This window comes from Hibiscus syriacus, unplaced genomic scaffold, assembly GCF_006381635.1.
Source record: "Hibiscus syriacus cultivar Baekdansim isolate YM2019G1 unplaced genomic scaffold, ASM638163v2 tig00111410_pilon, whole genome shotgun sequence".
NCBI lineage: Eukaryota > Viridiplantae > Streptophyta > Magnoliopsida > Malvales > Malvaceae > Hibiscus > Hibiscus syriacus.
The window spans coordinates 636,877-662,295 of record NW_024063087.1 but is presented as its reverse complement, the minus strand read 5'-3'; the positions used below and the strand labels follow the sequence as shown (position 1 = coordinate 662,295).

The 25,419-nt window shown below is 33.5% G+C and overlaps 2 long non-coding RNA genes across 2 annotated transcripts; both read left to right on the top strand.

Annotated features, from left to right (window-relative positions):
* Window positions 1–11,771: 11,771 nt before the first annotated feature.
* Window positions 11,772–14,051, top strand: LOC120162918. Its single transcript, XR_005519592.1, has 4 exons — window positions 11,772–11,970; window positions 12,174–12,205; window positions 12,355–12,400; window positions 13,733–14,051. It is a non-coding gene; the product is annotated as an uncharacterized LOC120162918 (long non-coding RNA).
* A 1,287-nt stretch (window positions 14,052–15,338) lies between these two features.
* Window positions 15,339–15,794, top strand: LOC120162908. Its single transcript, XR_005519588.1, has 3 exons — window positions 15,339–15,510; window positions 15,585–15,677; window positions 15,757–15,794. It is a non-coding gene; the product is annotated as an uncharacterized LOC120162908 (long non-coding RNA).
* Window positions 15,795–25,419: the final 9,625 nt, after the last annotated feature.

Here is a 25,419-nt window from a genome sequence, read left to right as displayed (position 1 = left end):
AAAGAAAATGTACTGATAAACGAGGCTCAAATGCATCATTTAAAGAATGAAAACAAGAAATTGAGCACAGAACTGGAAACCATACAAGAAGATTTCAAAAAGGTCAGTCAAGCCTTTCAAAATGCTGGCATAGGAAACACCTCAGAAGAGTGGATAACAGGGGTCACCAAACTGAAAAAGAACTGTAACATAAATGAAGGTCGAGCCAAGAAGTTTTATCATGATTCACGAGTTGCGGAAGAAAGACTCAATACAATTGTCATTGAATCGAGAAAATATCAATTCAAAAATCAAATGTTGAATAGTGCTATGACCAACATGGAAGCATTATATCATATCCATCAACATGAGATTGATACTGAATTAAAACCCACTAGAGCTAAGAACAAAATATTGAAGAAATGTTTAGATGATTATGGGGATCTTGTACGATAACTTCTTGAACATAAAGATTCCCTCACAAGAAAAAATGAACAACATTGTCTACAATTTCGAGAATTGACACAGAAGATGAAGGAAAAAAAGAGAATATCATGAAGGAAGCTGCTGCTCAAGTAAACAATGTGGCTCATAAGCTGGTGAATTTAGCTGGCTTCACAAGAGAATTAAAGCAGGTTGACAACTCCACACCTGAGTATGAGTGGAAGTTAATTTGGCTTTTAAGGGAAATAGAGGAATTAGGACTGAAAGTTGTCCCCTACATGTAAAAGTTTTGTTTGATGCACCGAAACTTTTATGTTCAATGAAATATGTTTTAAGATGATCACTCTTGAGTAATACCTTTTCATACATGCATTTGCATTTCACATCTTTGCATTTTCATTTTGTATTCATACTTTTATGTTTGCTTTTGCATTGCACAGTTTTCATTCTTATTTTTGCATTTATGCATTTTCGCATTTATATTACATTTTTTATTTATTTAAGTATTGCTATACACATTAATTATAAAAACATGTAAATAATTCCTGAGAGGTTTCTGTAACAGTAAAACCGAGATCATTCATTTTACTTCACCATCATCATGAAAACAATGGAGCAATCTTATGAAAGACTACAAGATCAGTGGCCAGAACAATTGACAGGGTTACCTCAGGATACAAGGAAAGAATAAATGGATCAAATCAAATTATTCAAGGGATGGCATCTGATAAAGAAGAGATAACTGATAAAGAGCAACCATGATATCAGATTGAAGAGTCGAGAATGATAACACACCCTGGGGCATCCCAATCTAACCCAAAGAATAGCGTCATTAATTATTCACAATATAAGGAGAGATTCAAGAGGATGGATGAAGCAATCAGAAATATAAAAGGTGTTAATACCTCCCACAAAGAACTAGAAGCAAGAGAGATCAGCTTGGTTCCAAATTTGGTTATTCCCCATGAATTCAAAATGCCAGATTTTGAGAAATATGATGGCACCAGTTGCCCCCTAATCCACCTGAGAATGTTTTGCAAAAAAATGGAAGGATATTTAAGTTTTGATGATATGTTAATTCACTCGTTCCATGATATCCCCTCTTTTCTTTGAGTTAATATTGGCAAATCCCACGAAGGAATTCGGGAATCTTATGACAAATGGAGAATTAATTGAAAATGTAATCAACAAAGGAAACTTAAAAGTCACATCCAGAAACCTGAAGGATCAGAAAGAGAAAGCTAATGATATGAACGAATATAGTATCCAGATTCCCCGCAACTGCAAAAGAAAAAGAGCAAGTAGTTGTTCGGATCGAGCAAAGAAAGTCATGCGATCAAGAAATACTTTGAAGGTGTTCCAAACTTTTATTTCAGACTTGTATCCTCATTTGATTAAAGGTTAGTACATTACTCCAAGGCCAATGAAAATGCCACCAAACCCTTCTGCTCATAGTTATGATCAAGATAGTTTTTGTGATTTCCACTTGGGGGTATTTGGACATTCCACGGGAAATTGTAGGCTATTGTTAAAAGAAAAGGCACCAACAAAAATCCTCAAATCCATCCCAGTGATGTTTATTTCTTCCAGTAAGGTTGTTACACGGGATGCCACCGACAACAAGGTCGAATCCACCAAATCTACTCATCAATTGCTCAAACTGATCATCATTCAGTTCTTGTACATCTGTTTTCAAAGGTATGCCGAGCTTGTAGAGGGCAATCTCTGCATCATCGATCCCAGAGAAAAGAGACAAAACATTGATACCCTGGGGAACATGTTTCTTAAAACCAAAAGATGATAAGCCATTGTGTCAGCCTGGAATGGATTACCAAGCGATTTATACCACTCTATCTGACTAGATCCCTCCAGATCAAAAAAATAGGCACTCATTCAGAAGAGGCACATATCTCAGACATTTCCGTCAGAATGATTAATTACTTCTTAAGTTTATGACAACATGAAGAGAATGCTTTAAGATACTGAACAACACTGTTGTTTAGTGACACCAGAATGAGAGTATTCAAGATAAACAGATTTGGGGCACGAATAAAGCCACAAGTACCTACAATAGTGCATTGTCAAAATTGGACCTCGTGGGGATCCTGATATTCAAGTCAAACAGACGTTGAGAGTGAACCATAAATAGAATATTGGGGTATCTCGAAAGCCCATTTTAGACAAAAATGATCCATGTGGGGCATTTTGAAGGCCCACGTCAGTGTGAATATTTGGGCATTTTTGAAAGCTCACATCAATAAAAAAACAAATGCTAGGGCATGTTGAAACCCCATTTCAATCATAATTAAGAATATTGATATATTTTGAACGTTTGTATCAACAAATGATGGGCCATGCTGAAAGTCCATTTCAATCAGAAATTGGAATATTAACTCATTTTGAACGTTTGTATTAGCAAATGTTAGGGCATGCTGAAGACTCATGTCATCTTATGGAAAGATCATTGTTTTGAGAAAATATTTCCAATGAGACAGAAAGGTATGAAGAATGAAAATGATGAAACGGTGACAATAGAGTTGATTATACATAATTGCTTCATTCAGCAAGCAGTTACATTAGGGTCCTGTTGTTGAACAAATATCTACTCAGCAAGTATCATTTCAAATACCCAATCTTCTTAACCATGTGTCACATGACAGCGTGTTCTTTGTTAAGATACACCACAGTTGATCCAGGGTTCAGTTTCTTAAGATCTCGGCCTTTAATTTGGTTTTTTGTGTGTCAGTGATAATTAGACATATTTCTTTGAGGTTTCTGGCAATTAGTTTCAACCATACTGTTAGGGTTACAAAGCTATTTTTCACATTAGTTTTTTTTACTTGATGACATTGAATAAAGAGGCTCAACTTATGCATATTACCCTTATTCCCGTTATTATTGGGGTTATCATTGCCAGTCAGGATGAACTGAGTTTTCATCTATTTGGTTTATCATGTGCGCTTTATCTACAACAACAAGAATTCCATGAACATCCTTCTATACATGGCTCCTATAGATGACGTGTTTCTACTTCCTACAACACTCATTATGGAAGAAAACATGATCGGTATCACACTTTCCTTTGTTTGAGATTATATCAAGATCAGTTGGTATCTCTTATTCAATTCGGCACTAGCACATTTTTTAAATGTGACCAACTTTTTGGTCATGAAATACACCATCATCCCATTTGTATTCCCACTGAGTTTTGTTCTCAAGTGGTCTTGTGACATCATACAAAAACTTTGAACACTATGAAAAAAGCTTCAATGATTGAGAAATTTGGGACAGAAGCCACATGAAAGAATGAATGTGTTGTCAAATGTTTTACGGAACATCTATGCAGAAGCCACAGGAAAGAATGAATGTGTTGTCAAATGTTAGATCCACCAGTGATTATGGTGTTGAACCAAAGTTATGATCATGATATTTTAATTTGTTAACCCAAGATGAGGTTTTCTTCTTCAACCTTAAGATTAAAAGTAAGATATGATGAAGATTTCTTTCCATAGAAGTGGAGCTGAAATTTTAACAACAAGAAACTAGTGGAGCCAACTAAGATTGAACAATAAGTTGTTGTTAAACATCTCGACATGATATGGTCTGAATGGCTTTGTTCGAGATCCAATTAGATGTGGAGACATGAAAGGAATTAGGATAAATCCTCCTTGTGATGTGCTTCCAAAGTCAAATTAGAACAGACTCTACTCTCCTAATTAATCCATGCTGAGTTTGGCAATATATACATCTACATTCTTCAAAGATGATAGATTCTCTTTTCAAAGATGAAAGCTTTATTGGATTTTTACACAAGTCCAAGCAAAGAAAGCCGATATTATCAAAAACAAAAATGGGGCATCGAGGTCATAGTTCTGACTACAACAAGAATTCCATAAATGAAACATTTCTTCTGAGACTTTAATGAAACAAAGAATACACAATATACAAGTTGATCAAATGGTTCTTCAAAAATGAAAGCTTGATAGTATAAGTGGCTACACTGATATCCGAAGGTAACCCTGGCAATAAATGATCAAGTGAAGGAAGACCAAGTTCACCACTTTGAAGTCAAATGAAGATTGCATCAACATACATGCATTCATAAGAACATCATTTGCACAATAGACAATGCATTACATTGATACATTAGATTGCATTCAAACATAAGGGTTTTTTTTCTTCATATTTTCGTATGAAAAAGAAGATTCATAATGAAAAATACCTTACAAGAATAAGGTAGAATTCAAGACCTCGAATACAGGAATCACACAAATATCTGAAGAATAGATGGACGCAATCCATAAATGAAGCATTATTTTGAAATGGGGCATGTTACCCAATCAACAAGTTATTTCAAAAAAAATGAGAAAATGATTTCCAAAGTTTCTCATTTAATCTTTTCTGAAAATGAAATTGTTGAAAAGTAAGAAAACGATTTCCAAAGTTTCTTACATAGTAAACTATTTCCCACATCAGTAAGACCTACAGTGCAGGATGTTTTTAAAAAGCCTTCGGGAGCTTTTTGATATTTAAAACCTCCGGGTCATCTATAAGACCTACAGTGCTTGATGTTTTCAAAGCCTCCGGGTCATCTGTAAGCCCTTCAGTTTATGATGTTTTCAAAGCCTCTGGGTCATCTGTAAGCCCTACAGTGCATGATGTTTTCAAAGCCTCCGGGTCATCTGTAAGCCCTACAGTGCATGATATTTTCAAAGCCTTCGGGTCATCTGTAATCCCTTCAGTGCAAGATGTTTTCAAAGCCTCCGGGTCATTTGTAAGCCCTTCAGTGCATGATGTTTTTAAAGCCTCCGGGTCATCTGTAAGTCTGTCAGTGCATGATGTTTTCAAAGCCTCCGGGTCATCTGTAAGACCTACAGTGCAGGATGTTTTCAAAAAGCCTTCTGGAGCTTTTTGATATTTAAAACCTCCGGGTCATCTGTAAGACTTACAGTGCAAGATGATAAGACCTCAGGGCCATCCATAAGACCTACAGTGCAGGATGTTTCCAAATGAGATTTTAAGAAACTGATTTTCAAAGGTTTCTTGATCTTAAATCCTCTGGGTCATCTGTAAGACCTACAGTGCAAGATGATAAGACCTCAGGGCCATTCATAAGACCTCTGGGCAGAATGTTTTCGACATTTCCATCCTACTAAAAAAAAGCCAAATGAAAAAAATTATTGTCTTTTTCGTCTTTGCTCTATTCTTGTTAACACAAGAATGAGCAAAGAGGGACAACTGTAGACACTAATTTTTTCCATTTTAAATTTTTATTATTATTATACTTAATATTATTATTAAATAAATATTACAAAGACAGATAGAGTTTCACACTTCTCAGCCTCCAGCCGCCAATGTTATCAGTCGTTGGATCTGGAAAGATCCAACGGTCCATATGCATTCAGAATAAACCCTAGGATTATGATACCCTAGGGACCACGCGCCGCCGCCTCTGCTGCCACTGCCGATGCCTCCACTGCCAGGTGCTCCACTCCACTGTAGCCACGACGTCGCCGCCTCGAACAAGCTTCCAGAAAGCACAGATGGCCACCCACGTCGAGACCCTACTGTGAGTCACCACTAGAGGTTCGGTGACTCACCGAGGGCCGTTCTTATAACCGGTCCGTGGCAAGGTTCGTGGTGGCTATAAAAGCCACCGATTCTGCGAAAGAAAAAAAACAGAAGGACGAACACCAACAGCAAGCAACAAAACCAAAGGAAAGAAAAAAGAGAGAAGAAGAGGAACTTACTTTACCAGAGAACCCCAAACATCACCGAAGAACTAAAAATACCGAAGGTATTTTCTTAGATCTAGGAAATATCGGGGATTTTTAGGGGAAATAGAGGCCATATTCGGTCTTAGGGTTAAAAGAGGGAGTCACCGGAGAACTGAAAATTCCGAAGGTATTTTCTTAGATCTAGGAAATTCTAGGGATTTTTAGGGGAAATGGAGGCCATATTTGGCCTTAGGGTTAAAAGAGGGAAATTCGAAGCTATTTTCCTGAGTTCCGGCCACCGTGACCGTTCACGTGGCCGACAGTGGTGACCGACGCCAGAGCATGGCGGCCGGCCGGTTTCTGATCTTCCTCCGGGCGGAGGTTTTAAGAGAGAGTTGAGAGAAAAAAAATTTCTCTCTCTGTTAGAGAAAGAAAGAAATGGAGAAATGAGAAGAGATTAAGCCTTTTAGGCTTAATAATGGGTATTTATACCCTCACCAAACGACGTAGTTTTGGTGAGGGACCTCCATGTAATTCCTCATTAGGTAAACCATACGCGTAAACCATCAGATCTTATAAATATTTATTTTGGTCACTCGAATTAGATTTATATGTCTTTTAATTTTATGTTCTAATTTTACTTATTTATATTTTAGTCACTTAAAACTAACTTCTGAACCTTTAAGTTGGTCTCCGAATTTTATTTTATTTTAGTCCTTTCCAGTATATGTTTATATATTTAGGGTAAATATTATGATTAGTCCCTTATAATTTTATTAAATTTATTTTAATCTCGTGTTAATTATTATGGTTAAATTACATTGTTAATTATTATATTTCATAATATTTTGAATTAGAGCTTTTAATTTTAATATGTTATATTTTAATCACTGATATTTTAATTATTTTTATTTTTTACTATTAATTTTTATATTTTGTAATTTAATCTTATAGTTTTAATTTTATTTATTTTAGTCACTATTTAAATGCAATTTATTATTATTATTATTATTTCAATATGTTTAATTTAATATTTTAAATATTATATATATATATATATATATATTTGATTAAATAAAAATGTTTATTTATTTTAAAATATTATGAAAAGGGTTGTCTTAACGTAACTAGAAGTTCTATTTCAATATTTTTAAATAAATAAATATCTTAGTATACATATATAATTATTTTAGTTCAATTCAAATTATTATATTTTTTTATTATTTAATTTTAATCATATTAATATATGTATATTAATAAGTATTATTTAATTAATTTTATCATTTAATTAAATAATAATATTTATTTATTCTTAAATAATCAGAAGGACAATCTTAAAATAACTAGATGTCTTGGTATTTTAAAAATAAATAAATGTCTTGCTTATAAAAATATATATATTTACTTCATTATTTTTATGAAAATTATTATATTCTTATTAATATTTATTTATTTATTAATATTAAAGAAATGAGTTGTCTTAAAGCAACTAGAAGTCTTTTTCTAATATTTTTAAATAAATAAATACTTTATTTATAATTTATAAAAAATATTTTAATATTTTTCTTCCTTATTATCCAATTGAATATGAAAAGATCATAAATTAAATTTATATTTGAATTCTTAATTTCTATTATTAGAGACAATATATACTCGACATAGACCAAATTTGGGCGTTGTGGGGGTGCTAATCCTTCCCCAAACGTAATCGACCACGAATCCCTTTTTATTATTAAAAAACAAATTTTTGGCTAAACGTAGACCGATTTATCTTTTAATTGATGTTTTCTTAAAAAATCTTTTAAAAGATGATTTTTAGGTATTCGACCTACCTGACCTAAAAGGCCGATGGCGACTCCCCAAAACATTTCAATAAAAACCATTTATCCACATTATTTTTCCCGCAATTTGTGCCCGGGCAAAAACTGGTTACGACAACATTGTTTTCCATATATAAAGCCTTCACACGTATCTAAGACTCAATTTTAGGCAATCCATCAACCATTTTCTTTTGACACAATAATTTCAAACATTTGACATTTAAATGCCCATACCTCAAATGCCATAATCTCGACTCACTGGTTTCTTTGACATCAAGTGCATGGTTTTGAACATCAGAAATAACAAGTAGGAATAACTTGTTTGGTGTCATGCGAACGTCAACTATAGTTTGATCTGATTTTTTATCTTTGATCACACATGAGGAACTACTTTTGTGACATACTTGGAATGTAATAAACATCATACAGAAGTTTCACATTACCAGAACTACTTTTGATTGCCACATTGCCCTCCACTTCTACTTGAATTTGCTTGTTGTCTCCAAGTGTTACTTTTTATTTGAGGGTTTCATCAATCTCGTTGAACAATGACTTCACACCAGTCATATGATTCGAGCACCCACTCTCTAGAAACCAAATGTTGCTATGGCTTGCTACATTTTCTTGATACGCCATGAAAAATTTGATCTCATCATCTTCTTGCTCAGCATAACTTGCTTGTTCTTGCTTTGATCTTCTCCAGCAATCTGCCTTCACATGCCTAAATTTTTTACAGTAAAAGCATTGGATAAACCTTTTGTTATCTCGTTGTTGTGTTTGATTTTGGTATCCATCGCTTCGGCCTCGTCCTCTGCCACGACCTCCTCGTCCACGAGATCCAATATGACCTCGCCATTTTTGTTCATTTTTATGGGGGAAATGCCTCCCCTTTCACATGAAAAGCCTTGTCCTCGGTCTTCTCTTCCGTTCTGTTCAGCCTCGCCTCATGGGACTGCAATGATCCCATCAACTCATCAAATATGAATGTTTCCAAGTCTTTGGTTTTTTCTATGACAGCCACTACATCATCAAACTTAGGAGTGAGACTCCTTAAAATTTTTGCAACAATTATTTGATCATTAATATTCTCCCCATAAGACCACATTTTGTTGACAATTTCAACAACTCTGGATAAAAAATACTGCACCAACTCTCCACCTTTCATCTGCAAGGTTTCAAAATCCCTACGAAGTGATTGAAGTTTTATCTTCATTACCTTAGAGGAGCCTTGAAATGTTGTTTGCAAAATTCCCCAAGTTTCTTTCGCTATATTTGCTGCAGCAATTTAAAAAAAACAGTCTCATGAATGGCTTGCTGGATAAAAAATAATGCCTTTGAGTCATTTTTCTTATTTTCTCTCAATCTCGCCTCTTCATATGGTTCGGTATAGCCATTTTCAACTAAGTCCCAAAGATCTTGAGACTTGAACAAGGTCTTAATCTTAATGCTCCAAAACTCATAGCTTTCTCTGTTGAAGACTAGAATCGATAGTTGAGATACATTCACGACATTGCAGTTAGTCGCCATTTGTTACAAATCCCAACTACAAACAAACCTGGCTCTCAATACCAAAAATGTAGAAAAAATAAAGAAGAAACAATGGACTTTAGATGACAAAACTTTATGCTTTTATTCAATGCTTAGAATGGAAAAAACATAGGCCTTATATAGGCTTGACAACACAACAAACTAACAGAAAGAAGGAACCACTACTGCACGTAAATAACAATAAAATCAGACAAATAAGGAACCGCAACAGTCAATACTAAAAATAGGATGACTTTGAATCATTCTTTAACAAATCTCAGATAATATGAAGAAGATATTCAATTGAATAGCCAAAACATGACACATTGATTGTGATCCAAGCCCATCACATAACAGTTGAAAGTATCCTGAAGGGACGACGGTGGTGAAGAATGGAGCACAATCTCTTACAGTGAAGGGGAGCTCAACTTAGTAATTTCGTCAGCAAGCTTATTAGTTTCTATAGGAACCCAAGTGACCTCCGTCACCCAACATCGTTGGCGTAAATTATGAATGGAATGCATCATCGCATGGGTACTCGTCGAGCAAATAGAACTAGTAATAAGCCTCACAACATCGATGTTGTCCAATTGAACCGAGAACAACTCAAAACCATGATTTTAGGATTTTTACGAGCCTATAAATAGGCACCTTACATATGTATTATTTGCAACCATTCAAAAATAAATAAAATATTCTTATTTAAAGTTATATGTAAGAGGTTTTTTTTTCTTTGTTTAAGATATTGATCTTATTATTGATTCAAAGTACGAGTATTTAAATTGTGTTGTAAACGCCACTTACTTTAAACATATAGTGGCATTTACATTTCAAACGCCACAAAATGGTAACTTTAGCGGCGTTTCTTTTCAAACGCCGCAATAGCGTTCACCTATAGTGGTGTTTTTTCAATAAATGCCTCAACAGATTAGTACTTTAGCGGCATTTTTATACAAACGACGTAATAGCATTCACCTATAGTGGCGTTTTTCAATAAATGCCGTAACATATTAGTACTTTAGCAGCGCTTCTATACAAACACCGCTAAAAACTCATACTTTAGTGGCATTTTTATACAAACATCGCAATTTATCAATACTTTAGTGGCGTTTGTATTTACAAACGTTGTAAGTTTACAATTTCTATTTCCCGTGCCCCTTTAACCCTTTTTCATTTTTCCCCTTCACCTATTTTTCCATTCTCGCCGTTTATATCTTCTTCTTTTTATTCCCTCCAACTTCGTAGCGAAATTGTTAGTATCCAGCGACAAGCTTTCCCTTTCTTCTCCGACATCGAAGTGTAATTTCCCCCTTTTGTTGTTCTGATGTGATTATGGTATTCTGTTATTTTTTTATAACCTAGATTTTACATTTCTAAGTTCTTTTGATCCAATTCATGTGAAGTTTGGTGCTGAATTTTATAAGCAATCAATTTTTTCCTTTCGCGCTGACTCAAACATAGAGAGAATCAAAGCTTGGTCGACTGTTCATTCTTCTTAATATTACGCTTTCAAAAGCTTCAAACTTGCTTTGTTTTCCTTAATTCTGGGTTCTAGGGTTTGTATTACCCTACTTATTCTGAGTTTTGTGTGATTTTATTTTATTATTAATTTTCAATCATATGAGTTTTTTTTTAGATTGAGCAAATCTCATGTATATAACTTTCTTCATATTGTTCTAAATTGTTGGCAACTGTCTCAGGATTCTTTACGCTCCATTAAAAATCAGGATATGAACCTTTAGAAACTATTTTCACGTATATAGTGGCGTTTTCAAATAAAATGCCACTAAATTTATACATATCGCGACGTTTATATCCAAAACGCCACTAAATGGTAACAGTAACGACATTTTTCAATAACGGCGCTAAAACTCATACTTTAGTGGCGTTTATTTGACAAACGCCGTTACAAATAAGTACTTTAGTGGCGTTTGTTTAAAAACGCTACCACAAAATAATTCTTTAGTGGCATTTTTAAACAAACACAACAATTGGGCACATATATCGTGGCGTTGTTAGAAAAACTCCGCAATAGGGTATATATATCACGACGTTTTTAGACTATCATCGCAACAAATTGGTACTTTAGTGGCTTTTTTTACACAAACACCGCTACACAATTGTAATTTAGTGGTGTTTTTCAGAAACCGCCACAATAAATTTCATATATAGTGACATTTTTAGACAAACGCCGTGACATACTTATACTTTACTTGCATTTTTTAAGAAACGCCGCTATAAAATGATAAATGATGGCGTTTATTTCTACAAACGCCGCAATGTTTAATAAAATCAATATCGAACGAAACCCTTTCCCCTTTCCATCTGTTCTCACGGTCCCCTTTTCTTATTTCCCATCTCCGCCAGATATACCCAAATACCCAAGAAGCTGCTGTTGCTCATCGCCACTCGAAGCCGTCAAGGCCTCCAACATCACGCCATCAACGCTCAACTCTCTGCCATCGTTAGTGCTCTTACTTACGGTAAATTCTCCAGGTTCCTTTTTATCAAATCTATTATCCTTTTAGATCTGTTTCCGATTAGGTCATTGTATGGAATCGTGAGTCGGATTCGTAGATCTAGATTTCACTCGGTCTTTTTCTTTAGCAATTTGAACCATTTCTCTAATTTTACCAACTCATCTATGCTTTACTCCTTTTCATTTGCGCTTTACCTATGCCTGCAGGATTTGTGCCTCTTCCACGCAATTCGCCTTCTGTAAGTTTGTTATTTTTCCTGATTCTAATGCTAATGTATTATTTTATCAAGTTAAAGTAGTAAATGCGCTAATCAATTTTTATCTCCAAGGAATTTGTTTAGCCGTAATAATTAGTGCTTTGAATTTTCTTATATGGGGTTCGGACAAGACATGTAGATAACCTTGTGAGAAAATTAGGACCTACTCTACCAAAGGTTGGTTTTTCATTATGCTCCTTTATTTCTGTATTGTTTCTGAAATATGATGCTTTGAATTTTTATCATATGTGATTGGTGTTGATGAGGCTTGAGTTTCTTTTTGCAATGAAATTATTCGATGATGATTAAGTTGCTATATTCTTGTGTTAGCTGTAGATTGTTTGGGGATGTACATTGGGTTCATTGTAGATCGATTTGCAGAAATCTGGACATGTTTTCTTTTGGCTTAAGTACTGAAAATTAGTCTCTTAAATCTTACCAATTACTGAGACTTGAGACAAAAAATATATGCAGGAATCTAAACTTCAAGTTTCAAAATTTACCTATACCAGTCCCCGCACAATTTCCTTTTTCATCAAGACTATAGATGCTATGGTCAAGGAATTCACATAGCACTAATATTTTTATATTGTGTTCTGTAATCCATGAACGATACTAAGAGAAGTGAGAATGGAAAATGAAGTTAAATCCTTGCTTGGTTAATTTGAGACAGATAAGACAAGCTAGAATATAACCTTTTTTCACCTCTTGATTGGTGGCTTTATTGTGTATCAAAAAAATGAAATGAACAAACTTTTTAACTGTATGATCAAGAACATCAATAGTTCAGTCATATTTCAAATAGAATAGATTTATGTTTGGTTCTCTATTTGAAAACAAAATAAGAATGACAGGGAGTTAAATAAAGGTGAAAGACAATATGATGTCATTGAATTGTGCAGAGAAAGTACTTTCTAATTTTTGCAAGAGCTTATGTCTCCTATTATGGTGCTGTCACTTCATTACTTATCATTGTCCTTCACCCAAGTTCTTTCAAAGTCTCACTTGAAAAGAAATTTCACATGCCAAAAAGTCCATGAAGAGTCTTTCATATTTGTTCTTATTACACTTTTATTTCAAATGAATCACTGGCTCTTTTTTATCTTTGATAACTATTAACGCCTAAAAAAAATCTAAGCAAGAATTAAATATATTGGTTTGGGGCAAAAGCTAGATATACTGAAAGCCATAAATGGAATCTCAACAGCAGAAATGTAAGTTTATCATTTTATCTGAGACTTGCATATGCTTAAAGTATAGGTTAGGCAAAACCATTCTTCTTGAAACCCAATATTCAGGGTCAACTCAGAGCTTTTTTCTCAATAGGCAGGAAATAAGATTTGTTTTTTTTCAAATTAAACAACATTAATAAGCAAAAAACTATGATTTGGCATTTTAATTCTGGGTAGTAGATTCTGTACTTTGCTTCTAGCTTTTGAGGGCTTATGCTCCGACCTGCAGTTTTCCCTTCTCTTGAATCCTTTTTTCTTTCTTTTCTTTTTTATATAGTTTGGAGAAACTGAAATTTGCCGCCATTAGTAGCAGTGTGCCATATTCTGCATCTGTTGGGTGTGAAGGTAATACCATGTGGCCTAAGGGTACCATCTATCTTTGCTAGTATATTCTCTTGGGTTTGTACTAAAAAACTTCTGGTTAGATCATATGTTCGCTAATTATTAGCAGTTGATCCCCTAATTTTAGTCTCTTACGCATTAACACGTGTTTGTTGTAGCATCTCCTCCCTTTATCCATTAATTTGTAATCTAATGTGAATACCTTAACTTGTTTTTACAGTTATCAGTTAACCACATTAATAGTGAAAAAGGTCTTCGCATTCCAAAAACTTATGGAGATAGATGAAGAGACAATGACAGCAAAGTGCAGGAATATGATTATGTAGATAACTTTGCCATTTACTAACGTTACTAAAAGAATTCTATATTAGCCGATTAACAAAAGTGATTTGCATTGAAGTATAATATTAATTATAAATGAAGGATTAAATTATATCAAACTAAAGAACAATGACTAGCATAGCATAGATCCGAGTCTAAAACCAACAATAGAGGTATATGGTTTAAGCTTAGTTCCTAATATTCACACTATGGATGAACCATATGTATTTTCTTCTCAAGTGAAACAAGTTTTTTACTATCACGATTGATGGATGAACCATATGCATTTTCTTCTCAAGTGAAACAAGTTTTTTACTGTCACGATCCAACGGATGACGGTTGGTATGTTGTGCTCCGTAATACTCCTAGAGACTTGATAGACATTAGGGATTGAAGTAGAGATGACATTGAAACAATATTAGAATCTTTACCTCTAGTAGCACAAACTTAGATGAAATTATCACTATTGCAATACAATTTCAATAGGTTCGGGAGGACGTTGATGAAGATATTTATGACAACTAATATCACATAAGAATGTCGTAAGATTTTATATCTTAATTTATTTATTTATAATGTTTTAACTTTTAAAATGTTTCCTTTAATATATTCATTAATTAAACTGTTTTCTTACTAAAAATGTTGTTTGTTTATTACATATATCATGCCGAGGAGAAAAATAAGTGATTTGCGGATTGTTCGAGCTTCTGAAGAGCATGAACAAACAAATAATGAGGAATCAAATGTTGTTGACTCTTCGGAAGTTCCTATAACTGTTGAAAAAGCTGTAGAAATTCAAGGTAATGTTCGACACTTTATTTAATATTTTGTTCATTTTGAAAACTTACATTTAATAATTTCTTATATAGTTGAAAATGTTGGAACACACAAGACTAGAGGACGTACAACGTTGAAAGAATTATACCGACTTCCTCCTGGGCACCGTGTCAACGTTTCAAGAAACGATGTCGGTCAACCTATTGGCCCAGAAACACATCTTCTATCCGATTACTTAGGCATAGTTGGACGTAATGCTAATTTTTTACCGATCAATTATGAGTCATGGCGCGAAATGCCTAATAGTAATAAAATTCAGGCTTTGGATTTTGTTAAGGTAATAATGTCATTATAATAAATACTCTATAACAATTCAATAGTAATTTATACTTTGAACAGTTATTTGATGTATAGGAGAAATTTTCTTTAGAGGTCTTTGATGATTATTTGAAGCAAGCGTTAGGGAAGAGATGGAGAGACCACAAGAGCTCATTAAAAAAGAAATACTTCAATAATAATCTCAACCTTGAAGAGAAGCTATAGACTATCCCACCTGGAATGCTCATGTATCAATGGGAAGATATAGTCAAATTTTGGAGTTCACAAAAAGGACAGGTATGATGTATTTTTCAAAAATAATTTTAACGAATTATAATATTGACTTTATAAGTGGTTGTTTTAAATTATAGGACCGAGAGTATGTTGGTGTTGCTAGTAGGCAACAATAAAAGTTTACTCACACGGCTAGATCGAAGAGCTTTGCTTGTATAGCTAATGACGAGGTATTATAGATTATTCACATATTTATTTGTATTCCATGTATATACTAACTCAAATTAATTATATTATGGTACATTGTAGGAAAATACATCTGGTTCTAAAGTTGGCCGAATCAAATTCTTCGACATGACACATACAAAAAAAGATAGCACTCCTATGACTGCTGAAGTTGCAAAAATTATGGTACATTTATTGGATAGAGAGGATTTGAATTATGTTTTATTTATATATGTAGTATGCCATTTTTATTTGAATTAATTATTTACTTTATTATTAGGAAAAATTGAGGGAGAAAAGGGCGGAGTATGAAGCCATGTTTTATTTATATATGTAGTATGATATTTTTATTTGAATTAATTATTTACTTTATTATTAGGAAAAATTGAGGGAGAAAAGGGCGGAGTATGAAGTTACGGCTTCAAGTCATGGTCTTGTTAATATGGATGACATTGAAAATCAAGCTATTAATGACATTTTGGGTCCTGAAAGATATGGTCGGGTTCACTGTCAAAGATCATTCGTTACTCCCACTAAATATTTTTGATCCAGTTAATCTCAGTACATGTCATCACAGTCTCAGTCTTCCCAATTAGAAGTTAGTCGTTTAAAACAAAAAGTTGACTGAAATGGATCAATAAAGGGCTAACATGAAAGCCGAATATGAAGCGAGAGCAACAGCGAAAGCAGAGAGAGAAGCAGCATATCAGTAGAAATGTAAAGAATTTGAAAATCATCTAGAAGCTATGATGCAGATGATACAAAAAACGCAACCTCAAAATCCACCATCTAGGTCTTATTTATGTTATATGTTTTGTTAATGTTACTAAACAATGTTTAACTGCATTAATTGCATTACTATTACGTTAATGTAAACTTTTATTTATTATAATGGATTTGATGTTGGTTTTTATGGAAATAGATTTTGTCGTTATAGATGTCATGTTTATTGGATAATGGAACAGGTTAAAAAAAGATTTGGGGTAATCGAAGAAAAAAAATTAAATTGTTGTCAATTTTGTGTTCATTAGCGGCTTTGTAATAAAAAATGCCGCTAATTAACACAAACAATATCGGCGTTTTACATAAAAAAACGTCACATAAAGTTTAGATAATATGCGGCGTTTGTATCGAAAAACAAACGTCGCTATAAACCAAACCTTCTGCAGCGTTTGTATACGAAAAACGCAGCTAAATATCTTAACCTTCTGCGGAGTTTATAAAAACGCCGCTATAGATATAGACATTTTACGACGTTTGTATCCAAAAAACGACATTGTATATCTCGACTTTTTGCGGCGTTTGTAAACGTCGCTATATCTCTTCATCTATTGCGACGTTTTTTGTTATCAAACGCCGCGAACTTTAGCAGCGCTAGTTTGCCTGATGCTTCTTGTGGCATTTTTCATATCGTCGCAAGTGTTTTTATTGGCGCTTAAAAACGCTGCTATAAGTTAAAATAAACGCCGCAAATGCTTTTTTTGCTGTAGTGATGTTGATGTATTATTTTCCATTGTTTAGGTTGCCAAGGACTAACTATTTTTAAAGGATTACACACCAATCTTTACTGACTCAAAGCCTCGTCTAGATCACTAAGATGAATCCTTTGAGAATTAGGTGTTCATCCATTCAAGCACTTGTTCTTAACAGGAGATGTCGTCATATCCTGAAAAAAAATTTAAACTTATTATTATTTTAAATAAAGTGATTATTCTATAAATTTTTATAATTAAAGAACTTAACAAAAAAATATTTTACAATAAGGGGATTACATGTATAGTTTAACTTTCGGTTTTTTAGTAAAGTACACATATGGTCTCGACTATAGGGTATTGTTTTGTTGAGTCATTCGACTATTAAAAGTTATAAAATGATCATCGATTATATGGCACTATTTTGTTAGTCTCCGACTATTAAAAGTTACAAAATGATTACTTGACTATTCAAATGTTCCAAGCTCGTCTTTTTTTCATTAAAAAATTGACATCCGTCTGAGTTGGATGTTAACATGCTAAATGAGATATGATAAAATCATATTTTAATGATATTTACTAGCTATGTAGCATGAGTATGACAACTTAGTGACGTACCAAGTACCCGATACGTCACCGATATGGGTACAAGACGGGTACAATGTAGGTACGTAATGGAGACGTTTTATGTTTAAGAGGTACGACTGAAATTAATTGGGTATGCCAAAAAGATTTTCGGGGACGTATCAAGGAGGATATTTGATCTTCACGCATGTACCCACAATTATTTTTAAGATTTTATTCGGAAATGAAAAGTTAGCAGACTAGATATTAATTGGAAACAAAAAGTTAGTAGACTAACTTTGGTGCCGAAACTCTATTGCTCCAACATTTTGCTTTCAAAGTGTTTGGACAACCTACTTCATCCTCTTGGTGTGAAAGAAATTGTAGTATTTATTCCTTCGTCCACTCACTTAAGAATAAGTTAAATTCAAGTTGTGTTAAAGATTTGATTTACATCCGCTACAATCTCCATCTTTTTATCAAAGAATTCTAGTCACTATGAACTTTAATGAATATTTATGGTTTTTTATGTCTTCTACAATTTTAAAATTTACTTTATATTTATTGTACCATTCCCGTCCCCGTACCCTATAATTTTAGAAATTATCGTTTTTCGTCCCCGTCCCCGTACCCATCCCCGTACCTATATCAATGCAACATAGTTTACAAATACCATTGTTGCTTTCAAGCATTGGCTCGACGATATAATATTTCAAGCACTAGCTCTATGTCATAATATAAACGAAGTGTTGATCCAAAAAATACAACTCAAACAATTTTGGATAAGATTTTATCATATCTTAATTAACATGTTAACGTCCAAATCAAACGACCACTGATTTTTAACAGAAAATGACAAGTTTTGATAATATGAATAGTCAGGTGACAATTTTGTAACTTTTTATAGTAAGGGAACTCAACAAAACAACACTCTATAGTTAAGGAACCATTTTGTAACCTTTTATAGTTAATGAACTAAAAAACAATGTCCTATAAATGAGGGATCATTTGTGTAGTTTACCCCTATTTTATCTAATCCAATTCCTCGTCATGCTTGGTCGATCCTCATGAGCAAGGTTTTTCGGTAAGGTCATTTGTTCATCAAGACTTTCTTATTCGGTCAAGGTCAGTTTTATTTTCTTAATTTTTCTTTTGATCGCTCTAATTCTCTATATTTAAACATAACTTCTTCAATGGATCTGTTTAATTTTGATTTCTTGTTCGATCAACCAGTCGAATGTTCAAGATAGATTTGTTTCCGTCCACGGCTACTCATCTATCCCCACATTCTGCCACTTGCCGGAGGCGGCACACTAAAGGCTTCAGGTTTTTTCCAGTTTCTTTCTTTTTGGAAGAAGCATTTAGTCAACTCTCAGGTTCTTTTTCTGCAACTCTTCCTTTGTTGTCTGCTTACTTCCTTTTTGTTTCTTCTTCGAATCCAGTATTGTTAGGGTTTCTTTTCATGTACTTGAACTCTTCTTTTTCCTTTTTTGTTTTTTTAGCCTAAATCGAATGGAACTCATAGCTAAGAACCATAACACTAAACTCCCAAGAAAATCCCAAAACCAAACACTCTCAATCCCCAACAATCTCCAACCCCAACGCTTCCCCACGCATCATGATGTACCCGATGTTTCCCCAACTGTTCGAACCCTCTGAGACCTCCTTACCCATGTTTCTCCTCACGATATTGAATCTGCGCTCTCCTCCTCCGGGATCATCCCCACTTCCGATGTCGTCCGACAAGCCCTCAGATTTTCTTACAATCAACCTTCCTCTGCCATCAAGTTCTTCCGGTGGGCCGGCTCAATGCAATTGGAAGTAGGGAGAAATTGGTGGCTCGTTTCTAAAAACAGCAATCATCACCGCAGCATACTTTGCCACATCGAAGCATGAACTGTTTCCCAACGAAAAAGCAGCAACGGCAGCCTGCAAATATCAATATCATCATCATCATATTCTTCTTCTTCTTCTTCGAAGAGTCGAAACCACATAATTATGATAGTAATGTTATGTTGAAATCAATATATATACCTTGGGGATAAACAGCTTGTTGGAATGTTCCCAGACGAGCACCGGCAGTTGCATTGGCGCGCAAAGCAATTGATAAAACCAATAAGAGCCACATGAGATGAGTCACAGTGGTATGTCCTTTGTCCATGGTCTCTTGTTTTCTATAGCTCCTTGCGTGATGGTCCAAGTACCCGCATCTCTTTCACCTCTATTTATACTAAAAGTTGGGTCACTTGGTAAACAAAGCGTAGTCAGAAAGCGAGGAACTTTTTCATTTCAATGACCTTTTTTATTTAGCCATCTAAACTCACAAGCTTGTCTTGGCATGCAACTTGGGTTGCAATTTTTGACCAAGATTCAGCTCATTCTTTGATAATCCTTTCATCTATATATATATTTGTGTGTGCGCGCATATAATATCCGGTTACACAATATAAAACTCTTTTAGTTTGACACAAATTTAATATTATTAATAGTAGAAAATGAGAATATATTTACCGGAAAAAAATAAGGACCCAATCTCGATCATCTATTTTCACTCATCAAACAGGCCTAAATCTGTGTAAAACTAAAAGAGTTTTACATTATGTAACTGGATACTACCCATATATATATATATGAACTTTAAGTATTGTATCGTTTATAACACTTAACTTTCAATTTTATCAATTATAGCATTGGACTTTGATTTTTATTTCAATTATACCAATGAACTGTTAAATCATTAACGACACGATAACATGGCTGATGGTTGTCGACGTAAACACTTCACCAAAGCGACGTCGTTTTGATCTGGCTGTTAACGATTTAGCGGCGCAGTGATATAATTGAAACGAAAATAAAAGTTTAGTACTATAAATGACAAAATTAAAAGTTCAGAAGTATAAACGATACATCGCCTAAAGTTTGATGGTATCTAGTCGAGTTTAACCTGAACCCATTGAGAGATCTCACTGATAAAAGAGAATTTTATTCTTTTTATAGATTCTAAATTCGAACAGCTGCATTTATATTATGTATATACATTATTAATAAATTAAAAGTATCTGAAACAAATTGTATCTTATAATCACCCCGACTATTAAAAGAAACAATCTTATGAGATCGTCGTTGCACCAATGTAAGTGGAAGAAATGGTGGCAAACAATATCAATAAAATATCAAGGGATTGTTTTTATTTAGGTCTACACTAGGACCAATACTGTGACAAATTGCAGAAGAAAGCAATTTTTGTGGGGATACATATGCTTTGAATCTACCGCTTACTTTTGCGCCTAATGTTATAAAGCATTATAACATGAAATTTGAAAGTCAACGATTTCTGTGGGCTAGATTTTGAAATATTTGGTTGGGTTCTACTCCATTTCGCTTCATAGACCTTGTCATGAACATATGCCTTGTGTCGACTTATTACAAGCATAACTAATAGAATTAGTCTAATTAGATAAACATAAATATTTTAATAAAATATTATAAAAATTTATACAACAATCAACAATCTCTAAAACAAGTGGTTAAAGCTCTCAGTTGACATCTCTTTCGGTACAAATATATTTTTTTGAATGGGAAGAGGGCAAACGCCTCACTAACCAGGAACAAATTTAACATAAGGAGGGCCCTGAATATCTCTTTCAACTATCGACAAGATAGAGTTTGAAGCGACGAAAATGGTGTGCGTCAGATAATCATGAGGGATATCATATTTGGCCATTCCACTGGCATCTGACATGAATTATGAAAGTACAAGAAGTTCGAAACAAAATTTTAAATTTGATGAAATACCTAAACTCATAAAAAATTAATTCTTCACATCGACAAATAAGTTGTCCACCTTCATAATATAATCCCCGCCTCTTTCGCGACATCCCTTAAAAGGGTATTATTCAACAATGATTACCAACCAAATCCAAACCTTGACAAAACTAGGATGTACGAGATTACTTAATCTTCATATCAATAAGATCGTCATAAGTACCAACCATGCTCACATATGTATTACCACAAGCAAGATCATACACAACACGATCATTATCATGAATATCATTTCTATCCTTTTTATTATTTATCATTATGGTGAATTGAACTCTTTTCTATTTCTCAAATTTGTTATGCCCACAAATTTAAACTCTTTTTTGCTTCCTAAAATCATTATGCCCACGGTTATCTTATTCAAAACAAAATCAATTTCTTTTTGATTCAGTCAATACATTTTCACCAATAACATCGTCATTTGACACGAATAAAGAAACATTAGTTGTATCATCTAAAACTGTTTAACCCCACATAATGTAAAACTTGGCAAACTTTCTCTTAATTTTTTTTATAGATCCACCTCCATTAGAGAATTTGTATCCTTTTGAATCTAGAATATCTAGCGAAATCCAATTCAGAGACATTAAATATTTGCTTCCTATTTCATTTTTTCTAATAATTCTTTTGGCCGTTCACTTCATCATCATGTTTATTAACGTCCATTAATTTCATTTAATCTCTTTAATTGTTTAATTTTCATTTCCTCTCATCTCTTTAGATAAATAAATTGACAACAAATTTTTGAGTCAAACTTGAAAATTTTTCTTTCAAAAATTCAAATTTTGTTCTGTTGATAGAAAAAGGTAAGGTTGAGTCTGTTTTGTTCATTGGAGCGGTGTTGCTACCAGTGAACAATTGTTGCTTTATCTTGAGAGATATATGTATGGTGTTATAAAAAATCGAGGAGATAGTAAATCTATCTTAAGGAGACTATTTATACAAGTCACAACAAAAGTGATTATTTCATACCTCCGAGTCATCACATCACCCGCTTTGAAAGATCCTTCTCTCAAAGTGAACCTTCACTGGAGTGAACCTTGAAGCTCATGAATTCATATCCTCTAAATTTCTCTTGAAGCCTCCGGTAAGTTCCACATCATGGTGATTGGTTGGACACCTAACAACTTAGTGATAGAGTTTGTGTTGAACTATATTTTGATATAGCAATTAAGGCAAAATATTTTTGGACTTGAATTGAATTTATTCAAAGTTTTTCAAAGTTTTCAAAAATAATTCAAAGTCCATTTATAAGTGGAATTGAGCACAAAACGTTTTTGTTATGCAAATAGTACTGATACTATTCTTACAGTATCAATACCTCATGAACAATACCGATACTGTTCACATGGTACCGATACCAAAGCTAAGGGAAGTATCGATACTCACTAGGTAGTATCGATACGACCATCATTGCTCAAATTCCAGAATGTAAAAATGGTAACGATACTCAAAGGGGTACCGATACTACTCTACATAGCAGTATTGATACCTTGAGCATAGTATCGATACCATCAGGCCCCAACAGTTAGTAACGGCTAGTTAATTTAAATATAACAAAGGTAGTACCGATACTCCCTTTAGGAGTACCGATACCCTCTATTCTGGGCAGCTTTATTTTGCACAAAAATTGATCCTAACAGCTCCAAAACACTCCCAACGGCTAGAAACGGTCACAACAACATTCCAATACAAGTTGATGATACTTGAAGAAGGGTTAGAAACACCTATCCAAGCAATCAAACACAAGAGAAGAGTTTTTCAATCATATTTTCATTTCTCTTGTAAATATTGTGTTTTTGTGAGTTTATTTTTTTGTAAACACCTACCTTTGAGAAGTTTATTTGTTTACTTCTTTTTAATATTTTGTAAAAGGGGTTTGGTTCTATCTTAGCCAATTGAAAAGATAGGGAGTGTAAAGGTTATCTCTTTATCCTTGAAAAAGAAAGAACAAATTAGTGAATTTGTTAGAAAATCCTTAGTGAGGAGCTAAGGTAGTGGATGTAGACTTGGTTGATAAGTCGAACCACTTTAAATCATTTTGCCAAATTGTTTCATCTTTTGTTCTCCTTACTCCCTAATTAAATTATTGTCAATTAACCCCTTTGTACATTTTCGATTGTTTAATTGAGCCTCTTCAAATTTTTCTAACAATTGGTATCAGAGCTTGACTTATTAGAAGGTTTAACCACCTTGGGACGATCCTAGAAGAAGCTCTACCGATTACCGACACAACCGAGAAGATGGCTTCCACCTCCGGCTCGCTCCATATGGAAGACTCCCAACTGATCATCAAGCCTCCATACTTCAATGGAGCTAAATACAGTCATTGAAAGAAACTAATGAAGCTATTCATACAATCCAATGATCTTGATGTATGGGAGATGATCGAGAACGACTACTCTTCTCCAAAAAAGAAGAAGAAGGAGTGTAGTGCCCAAGAACGGAAGAAAGCTTAACTTAATGCCAAGGCCATGCACATGTTGTTTTGTGCATTTGGTCCCGAAGTAAATGAAGGAGTCTATTCTTGTTCAAGTGCCAAGGAGATTTGGAATAAGCTCGAAAAACTTCATGGAAACAAGAAAGAAGAACCAACAAAGGTGGTGTCCTTAATGGCTCATGAAGAGCCCTGAGGTATCTACTAACTCAAATGAATTAAATTTTTATTCTTTTAATGAGTTACAAGATGCATAATATGAATTATTTTCAAATTTTGAGACCATGAACTCCAAATAAAAGAAATTGATTTCTAAATTTAAAGTTTAAAATGATTTTCTTTTGAAAGCTAAAATAGATTTTGAAAACTAAAATGAAATTTTGAAGAAGGATTTAGAGCTTTAAAAAATGAAAATTGAAAGTTTTGAAAAAGAATTTTTGATTTTAAAGTTAAGCTTGAATGTTTAACAAAAGAAAAGAAATCATTTTAAATAATTCATCTAGTTCCATAATGAAAAAAATACTCACATTGTCATTATCATGGCCACAATGAACATACTTGTCCCACAAAGAAAAGAAAATCTTTTAAAATTAGACAAGTATGGGTTCCTAAGGGAACAAGGGGCATTAAAACTAACGTCCAATGATCCAAAGCAATTTGGATACCAAAATCCAAATAAATGTCTCTTGTAGGTGTGTGGGAGAAATGGTGATGAAAATGAAGAAATTGAGATGCTCTAGCCACACTTGAAAAGGAATGAGTAACCTCTAAGATTAATGTTTTTGATTTTGATTATTTGGTTGCTCATTTAGTTTTAAGCATGCACGAGTTTTGATCTTAAATGGATATTTTTGTTTTTCATCTCATGTATGTTGAAAAAGTTTTATGATGAACATTTTAAATTTTTAATTAATTTTTCATAATTTTTTAGTTCATCATAATGAATTTTGGTCAAAATTGATTTTCAATGCAAATGATATCTCTCTAACAATTGATATTAACTTTTCAAATGCTTTGTTTTTACAAATTTTTAATTTTTGATCTAAATTTAAATGTTTATGCATGTGTTTTAAATGTTAAATATATATCTCTAACAATTGATATCAAATTCTTCAAATGCATAACATTTTTTGAAAGCTTTATGCACATGTACTTAATTTAAATTATTGGTATCACATAAAATATTTTAGACTTGGATATATTGAATTTCATGTGTTACTAACATGTTTGTTACTCTTTTTTGAAATTTAATTTTGTTTAAGTGTCAAGATTTTAAAGCTAATTTTTGTTTGGAATGCACTTTTTGAAGGGGAGCTTTTGATTTTTCAAATGATTTTATGATAAAATTTAACACTTACTCTCCAAAGTTATTTTAGAACTTTAAAGTTGAATTATTTTTTATATAACAAAAAGGGGGAGAAGTATGGGTTTCAAAAATTCAATTTCTTAATG